The 8,192-nt window shown below is 43.0% G+C and overlaps 1 long non-coding RNA gene across 2 annotated transcripts in view; it reads right to left on the bottom strand.

Annotated features, from left to right (window-relative positions):
- Nucleotides 1-5,705: 5,705 nt before the first annotated feature.
- The window catches only part of LOC104851619, a 10,617-nt gene continuing 8,130 nt past the window's right edge, over nt 5,706-8,192 (bottom strand). For both annotated transcript variants that reach the window (XR_777252.3, XR_777253.3), the window contains exon 3: nt 5,706-6,491. This is a non-coding gene — a long non-coding RNA (uncharacterized LOC104851619). The remainder of the gene's footprint in view (nt 6,492-8,192) is intronic.

The raw sequence follows: 8,192 nt of genomic DNA, 5'->3' as shown, positions 1-8,192 counted from the left end.
GTCCAAAAATGGGCATCTGAAATGAACAGACATTTCTCAAAGAAGTAGAAAGAGCAAATAAACATATGAAAAAATGTTTAACATCACTGGTTATTTGAGAAATGCAAATTAAAGCAATGCTGAGATTCCACCTCATCCCTGAAAGAATGGCTGCTATCCTGAAATCAACCAACGACAAATGCTGGCAAGGCTGTGGGGGAAAGAGGAGCCCTGCTCCACTGCTGGTGGGAGTTTAGACCGGTGCAACCATTATGGAAATCAATATGCAGATACCTCAAAGAACTAGGATTGGAGGTCCCATTTTTTTTGGAGGTCCCATTTGACTTTGCTATCCCCCTGCTGGGTATCTTCCCCAAAAGAATTAAAAGAATCATACTACGGCGATATATGTGCACCCATGTTCATAGCAGCACAATTTGCAACAGCTCAACTTGGAAGCAGCCCAATTGCCCATCCACAGGAGACTGGATAAAGAAAACGTGTTTAAAAAAAAAATAAAATGGAGTACTACTCAGCCATAAAAAATGAGAAACTAGAGACATTTATACCTAAATGGATGCACATTGAGGTGATACTCTTAAGTGAAATAAATAGGATGCATATGTGTAAATACTGAATAGTTTCTCTAGTGTGAGAAACTGATAGAGTAAATAAGGACTAAAAGGCATAATAGATAATGTGAAATAAGAAGAAAAGGTGCAAAGGGGAAGGGGAAAGGGGAGGCATAAGGGAAAAGAAAGATGGGAGTGGAATTAACATGAGAAAAAGAAAAAATGGAAACAAAGTCTTTGTAGATAGGGTGGGGTGGAGGGGTTGAAGGGAGGGCAGGGGAATGGGGAAAAAATAAGAACCAAGGTGGATTAGGTAAAGGTGTAAATTTCCAATGATGAATGTCCGTACATTGTATACCTTAAATGTATCATAAAATTAATTAATTAAAAAATGGCTGGGGACTGTAGCTTGTTACGAAGGCCTTGGGTTCAAACCCAGTACAGAAAAATCCTCCTCTTCTGAGGATCTTCTTGCCATTCTTGCCATGAACATGTGGCAGATGTCTTCTTGCATGAGTCTGCCCTGCAGCCACAGTGGCTGGTTTAGAGGTGAATTTTTCACGCAAGCTGGGCTAACCACTCCTCTGGTCAGTAATGTGAGTCACCTGGAGATTCTTTGAATTGCTCTTTGTTCATGAAACTGAACACATGGGTATTCTAGCCCTGCTTTTGGTTATTGCCACAGTGAGAAAATAAGACCGACAAGGAGCGAAAAGAAAGATGAAGAACATAGAGACCTGGTGGTACCTGATCCTTATGTTCTATAATGCTACTTGACACCTTGTCCTTCCTGGTTATGTGATTTTAAAGTTTTTATTTTTGCCTGTTTTTCAGTTTCTATCAGTTAGCAGACACAATTTCAATTCAAGCAGTACCAAGGACACAAGCCATAAAAGTAGTAGATATTGGGCTGGGGATTTAGCTCAGTGGCACCACACCTGCCTGGCAAGTACAAGGTCCCGAGTTCGATTCCTGGTACCAAGAAAAACAAAGTAGTACATATTAAAGTTAAAATTGCTCTAAAACCAGTTTTATAAGAATTAAATTATAAAATTACAAGACAAGTGAGAAAAATTTGCAACTCACTTAAGAAGCACTTTTGGCTGTCTTCTCTCATGATCCTAAGGAGGCTGTCATAGTTCCAATCAGTTCCTCTTCGTGCAGTCACATATAGGGACTTATGAGGATTCAGAGGTCTTCCCCTTGTGTTCCCTTTTAAGAATAAAGAAAATTCTCCTAATTCCCTGCTGACCACCTACCCCTATTTCTAGTAGAGTTCTCCATCTCTTCAGCTAGAACAGCATTACATGTCCATGCCAAGAGCCATCAATTCATAGAGGAGAATGGGATTAACCATGATTGGCTGAGCCTTATGAAGAGTGAATAACTGGAGAGGGTACCTGTGAACTATATAGAAAGTGGGAACCCTAAAGAGAATCAGGGCTCTGCCAGGAGGGCAAAGCCATAACGGCTCAGATCAGTAGTACTAGGGGCACAGATTTAAGTAGATTATCCAACATGTCTACCACACTGGATAAGTATCTAAGATCTCTTCTCAGAGAGCCTATTCCTTGGAATGACTTGAGGAACTGGCTTGGATTCCCTTAACTCTCACCAGTCATAGTGTACTTATTCAGAGCATAAAGGTCAGAGTCGATGGAGCTAGGCTCCAGTCTCAGCTCCATCACTAACTAGTTATGCAATAGGGGGATTTTTTTTTGTGCACCAGTGGGGGGTCTTTTACTACCCTCTATACACCTTCAGTTTCTTCATTTGTAAAAGATAAGGATTACTAATTGATAATTATCATTAATGGTGATCAGTATACTAGCTTCATAAGGCCTTTTGAGAGTCAAATGATGTAATGTGTATAAAATATGTAGCACAGTGCTTGGGAGCAGTAAACACTCATGCGGCCTGTCATGTGAGCATCATTATTGCTATTCTTGGCATTATATTAATTAGCAGAAGAAATGATGAAGTTTACATCCATATGAGGGGAAAGGGGTCAATAATTCTATAAGTAATGAAATAGACAATTTCATAGTGGTACTGTGATAAAGGTAACATGTCTGTACATAATTCTTAGACACCTCTGAACATTTCCTAAGGATATATTGTAAGAAATGAGGTTGCAAGTCCCACAAGTAATCATAGGAACTACTGGAAATAGTGTTGTAACCCCAAGGTTCTAGACCTGTTGGCAAACAAGTTTAGCGAATGAGGTCAGGTGGCATCCCATCCAAGAGTTTTGAAAGAACTCAAAGACAAAAGTGTTGAAAGAATCATAAAACATAATGATTTACAATCACAAAGAGGTATAGTGCTTAAATCCTGGCAAGTTCCCTTGAAGAAATTCAAGTTCCAAAAAGCATCCAACCAACTGTGAGTTTTCAGTTTTCATTCATTTTGTAAAAGCTGGCGGAGGAGCCAGGTGTTGTGGTGCAGGCCTGTAATCCTAGCACTGTGCGAGGCTGAGTCAGGAGGATAGCAAGTTTGAGCTTAGCCCAGGAAATTGTGAGACATATTTCCTCATGTATCAAGTGACTTTTCTTTCATGAGTTTCCTGAGGTCCTCTCTGTGAGGTCCCACACAGAGAGTCTGTTTGATTCTATTGTGCACCCTGGAACATGCATGTCAAGAGTTACTATGAACTAAATTTAGCCAGACATCTTTAGGGCTATGCAGATCATGTGATTTGGGGGCCTCAAAACCTTTGTAAGGGTGGCATTATGGCTCGGGAAGGTCCAGACAGGTGTGTATGCCCATTTTCTTCCTCTTCAGGATGGGTTTTATTCTAATTAAAGAGTATGGCCTTTTCAGGTTTCTGGATTTAGGGAGAGGGCTCAATTCAGGTTCATGTCTGTCTTCTGTACCCCTCATCCACGGCCTGGTGAAATCCACATTCCAGATACCAGAGATGGGTAGAAAACCCAGGGCAAAGTGCTCTTGGGCATGCTTATTCCCTTGGCTTGTTGCTTTCTTGTCATTTATGGCGTGCTAGGAATTTCCTTGCTTTCCCATCAGTTCATTCATGCATTCCAGAGAGATACCATCTGCACCGATCCCATTATTTTTCACTGTCTTGTACCAGGAAGGCTTCTCTCATTCTCGATCTGCCTTGTGGCTGGAAACAGAAGTCTAAGAGGTATGTTTTTCAGACTAACAAGTCTGAAAAATTATAGAGGATGTGAGTGGGGTAAAACAGGCTTGGTCATTAAATCTTAAAACATCAGAATGACGAACCCCAAGCATAGTACAAAGGATAAATATCTGGAGATACTGCTTTATGTAGAAAATAGTAAGTTTGCTAGCTGTGTATAATACTATCTACCATGTTATGATGCAGAACAAGGCCCTCACCAGGTGCTGAACAGAGGCTGGTGCATCTCCAGAACTGAAAGACAAACTTATATTCTTTATAAATTAACTTGGTCCCAGGTATTTTTTTTTAATAGCAAAAGAAATCAAATTAAGAATCTAAGACTGATATGAGCCAAGAGTGTAAGTCAGTGAAAGTTGAAGAAATCTTGGAGTCCACGGACAGCTGTAGAGAATCCCATCATGATGTGGGATGACTTTGACGTCAGGGTACTTGGGCACAGGGCACAGATCTGGGCTTCACTTTCCAGACCATGGAACAAATTGGGGTACAGCTGTTTGTGTCTTGGTCATTTTATTGTCACTGGAACAAAATCCCCAACATCCATAACTTAAAGGCAGAGAATTTATTTTAACTCTTGTTTTCAGTACATGGTTGGCTGGATCCAAGGCAGGAGGAGTGGAGTGGTGGAAGGGCCTGGGTGAGGAAAGCTGCTCGTATTATGGTGGCCCAGAAGAAGAGAAGGGAGGAGCCTGAGAGGGAGACATACTCTTCCAGGTCATGCCCCCAGGGACCTGCATTTCCAATCAGACCCCATCTCCTAATAGCAAGTGAGGGACAGTGCTTATCATCCAGTCATCTTCCAAACACATGAGACTGTTGGATTCATTTCAGATCTAGACCACCATGACGGTTGCCAACACAGGGAAGGGTAAAGAAATCTCTTCCAGGGCTCAGTGAGAGGAACAGGATGTGTTTAGGCCGAGGAGGAGATTGGGAAGGGGCCTGGGTTGTTTCCTATAGTGACCATAACAAAGTGCCCTGGACTGTGCAGCTTAAACAACAAATTTTTACTTTCCACAATTCTAGAGGGTAAAGGTCCAAGATGAAAGCATTGGTGGTTCAGTCCCTCCTCGGACCTTTCTTCTTAACCTGACCAATCTTCCGCCTGTGTCTTCACCTGGTCTATCCTCTTAGGTCTGTGTCCTAATCTTTTCTTATAAGGACACCAGACATATAGGGTGAGGGCCCACCCTGATGATCTGCTTTTAACTTAATGATCTCGTTAAATGACTTATCTTCAAGTGCAGACACATTTTGAAGTACCAGGGTTAGGACTTCAATATATGAATTTGAAGTAGGTGAACAATTCAGTACATAAGAATGCATGAATCTTGCCTCTATGTGTGGAAAAAGAAATAGACTTCTCCTTTGTGATTCTGTTAGACAAAGTAAAGGCACCATATGGGAATTATTAGGGGCACCAATTCTTGGCTGATTGTAAGGAAATCTTTGTAAAATGTAAGAAAAAGCTTTGCCTCAGGAAGGGATAGCCTCACAGATGGCCAAAGAGTGCTTGTCTAGCATGTGCAAGGCCCTGGGTTCAATCTGTAGTAGCAAAAAGAAAAAAAATTTAGTAATCTAAAGGTTTTTTTTGATGCTGAATGGTTCTGGACTTGATGAATGTAGCTCGCAGGTTTCTAACAGATTGTGTAAGAAGCTTAGCTGTTTTGAGGATATTTTTTAGTTTTTTGAGGTTATTATGTGCACAATTACAAAAATATCTCTGGCGCTTCTAATTATTTGTTTATTTTTGTAGTATGGGGGGTTGAACCCAGGGCCTTTGCACAGTTTAAAATTTTGAGATAGGGTCTTGCTAATAAGTCACTAAGTTGCCCAGGCTGGGTTTGAATTTGTGATGCTCTTGCTTTAGTCCGCCAGAGTGCTGGTGTTATAGGATAGTTCCTTTAGAAATGGCTTGACAATCAAAAGTGTTCCAGGTCCTTCTTGCCTCAAAGAAATAATTGAACAAGACAAGCCAATAAGGGTGCCAAAAAGTTTATTTGAAAAACTTGGGGTAAATGGATATGGGAAAAACCAACTCTGCAGAACAAAGAATAAAGAGGGTAAAAAGCAAAATTAAAGTACTGGCTACTGTGCAAACTCCCAGAATAGTGGATTTCTGTGATGGCTGCTGTTCTTTTGTGCCATATACCTCTGCATATGAGCTGATAAGAAGTCCTGCATATGGACTTTCCTCTTGTCCTGGAATCTTGTAATTGACTAATTCCGCCCATTTCCCCAGTTTGCCACATCCTATCTCCTATAACACAGACTGCAGCATGTGCTGGGCTGGTGCTTCCTGTTACTGAGAGAACATCAGACTTGGAGAATCATGGTTTTTCGGTTCAGGGTGCTATTTCTCCTGCTTTCAAGTATTAAGAACAGGAATGAGAAGGCGCAGTCGGCTGCACTGCAGAAAGGTAAGTCAGAGGGAGAAGGAAGTTCTCTTGGGTCCTCTCAGGTGGGGCCAGTCCATCCACAGGTGAGACTGATGGTATCCGTGGACAGACTGCAGGTCCCTAAGCAGTGCAGTACAGCCAACCATTTTGGCTTCCACCATGTCTCTGAGGTGTAAGGCTCTCTCCTGAGAGCCATCCGCAAGGTGGTTACATACTGGACAGGTTCTCTGCTTGCCTCACTTCATAGCCAAATGAGGAGGAAGTGTGGCGTAGTGGAAAGAGCATAAAGGCTGGAGGCGCACCCTGGCCCTTGCCTCTTGTTGTGTGTGTGGTTTTATGCAAGTGACTTGGCCTCTCCACATCTCAATTCCTCATCTGTAAAACAGAGATGATTTTGGTGACAGCTCCCCACCCACCTGCTGTTATATTACTAATAGGATAATGCTTTGCAAACTGCCAAGTACTTAGAGCTGCTAACCAGGACTGTCCCCTTTCCCTTTCCTTCTCCTCCCTCCCTCCCTTCTCTCCCATTCTCCTTTCCTCTCCTCTCCTCTCTCTCTCTCTCTCTGATGTAACCTGGAGCCACACTTGTGTTAGGCAACTGCTCTACCCCTGAGTTACATCCCCAGTTCACATCACCATTCTTTAAGTGAGAAAACTGCTTTTCTTATCACCTTGCAAAATAAAACTACACATTTTTTTGTTGTTGTTTAGGTATGAACTTAATAGGAAAAAATGTATAAGTGGATATCTTTTAGCAATCTCCTCAAATTGTCACCGTTCATTCTCAGAGAAGCGAGAATCATCTCAGAAAGATGTTGGGGGAGGGGGCTGCCTAGCAGGGACCCCAGGAGCACAGAGGTTTCTCGACCTGCAAATACTCCACTCTCTGCCCGAGAACAGCCAGATGGCTGCTGCTAACTCCCGCCCTGTGCAAACATCTCTCATGCAGCCGAGTAAACAAGCCTCCCCGGGCCCAGGGACTCCTCTGACCAGCTTCTGTGTGGTGCAGCCCAGAAACAAGGCAGCCCTGGAGTTTGGCGAAGAGTTTTATCCCAGTCCCCAAGCAACAAGGTCATCTGCCCCGACCCACTCTTTCCTTGTGTAAACAGGGCTGGTGGACCGAAGTGGTTAGAGTACAGCCAGGCCCCTTCCTCCTGTAAACATATTACAAAGAATCTTTGTGACTGCCCAGGCGAGCGGCCTGCTCCGGGGAAGAGAGCGCCTCAGGAGGCGGGGAGCAGGGGGCGGGTGAAGACTGAGGAGCGGTGGTGGGAGGGAAGGGCTGGAGCCTATCAGTTCCTGAGTACCTGAGCTGCCGAGGTCAGCTCTGCTGGTGTCCGACCTTGAGAAAGGCAGGTCTGCCGCGAGAGGAAGGAGGTCAGAGAGGGGAGGACCTTTATACGCTAATATCCCACAGCCCTGATACCTTCCTTACCATAGCATGTCAAATGCAGGAGAAGGAACAAAGTCTTCTTCTTTAAGCAGTACAGGGCAGAAGGAAGAATGTGATAAAGTAACAAACAAACAAACAACCGCCCCCCAAGAAACCACACCAAATTGTGTTATTGTTTCTATCTGAAATGAGCTGCGTGCCCTTTGTATGCTGCCTTAAGCTGGGTTTCCTTCTTTGGAGAAATCAGAAATGAGAATGGTAGTATCTGCCATTTGCTGAGCATGCTTGGTGTAACAGGGACTTAAACAAAATTCTCATTTATTTATATATTTATTTTATGGTGGGGGTCAAGCCCCAGGCTTCGCACATACCAGGCACGCGCTCTGCCACCCAGCCGACCCCCCCAGGGACCTTTTCTGTGTTATTTTAGCAATCCACACAGATATCAAATTTGGCATTTGGTGTTTGGGACTACTGTCCCCTTTATAGAGATAAAGCAATCAAGACTTGGCTGGGAGCACAGACTTGTCTCTAAAGATACATTTCCAAGTAACAGAAATAACTCTTTATTCCAAACCAGCACTCTGCCCTTCTGACTAGGAAGGTGGAATTTTTCTTTTTGAACATTTGACTAGATGGACTGGTCTATTATTATTATTATTATTATTTTTTTATTTATT

This window comes from Fukomys damarensis, unplaced genomic scaffold (genome assembly GCF_012274545.1).
Source record: "Fukomys damarensis isolate Sample0158 unplaced genomic scaffold, DMR_v1.0_HiC HiC_scaffold_17, whole genome shotgun sequence".
Lineage (NCBI taxonomy): Eukaryota > Metazoa > Chordata > Mammalia > Rodentia > Bathyergidae > Fukomys > Fukomys damarensis.
The sequence above is the reverse complement of the archived record's forward strand: the minus strand, read 5'-3'. Positions and strand labels throughout refer to the sequence as shown.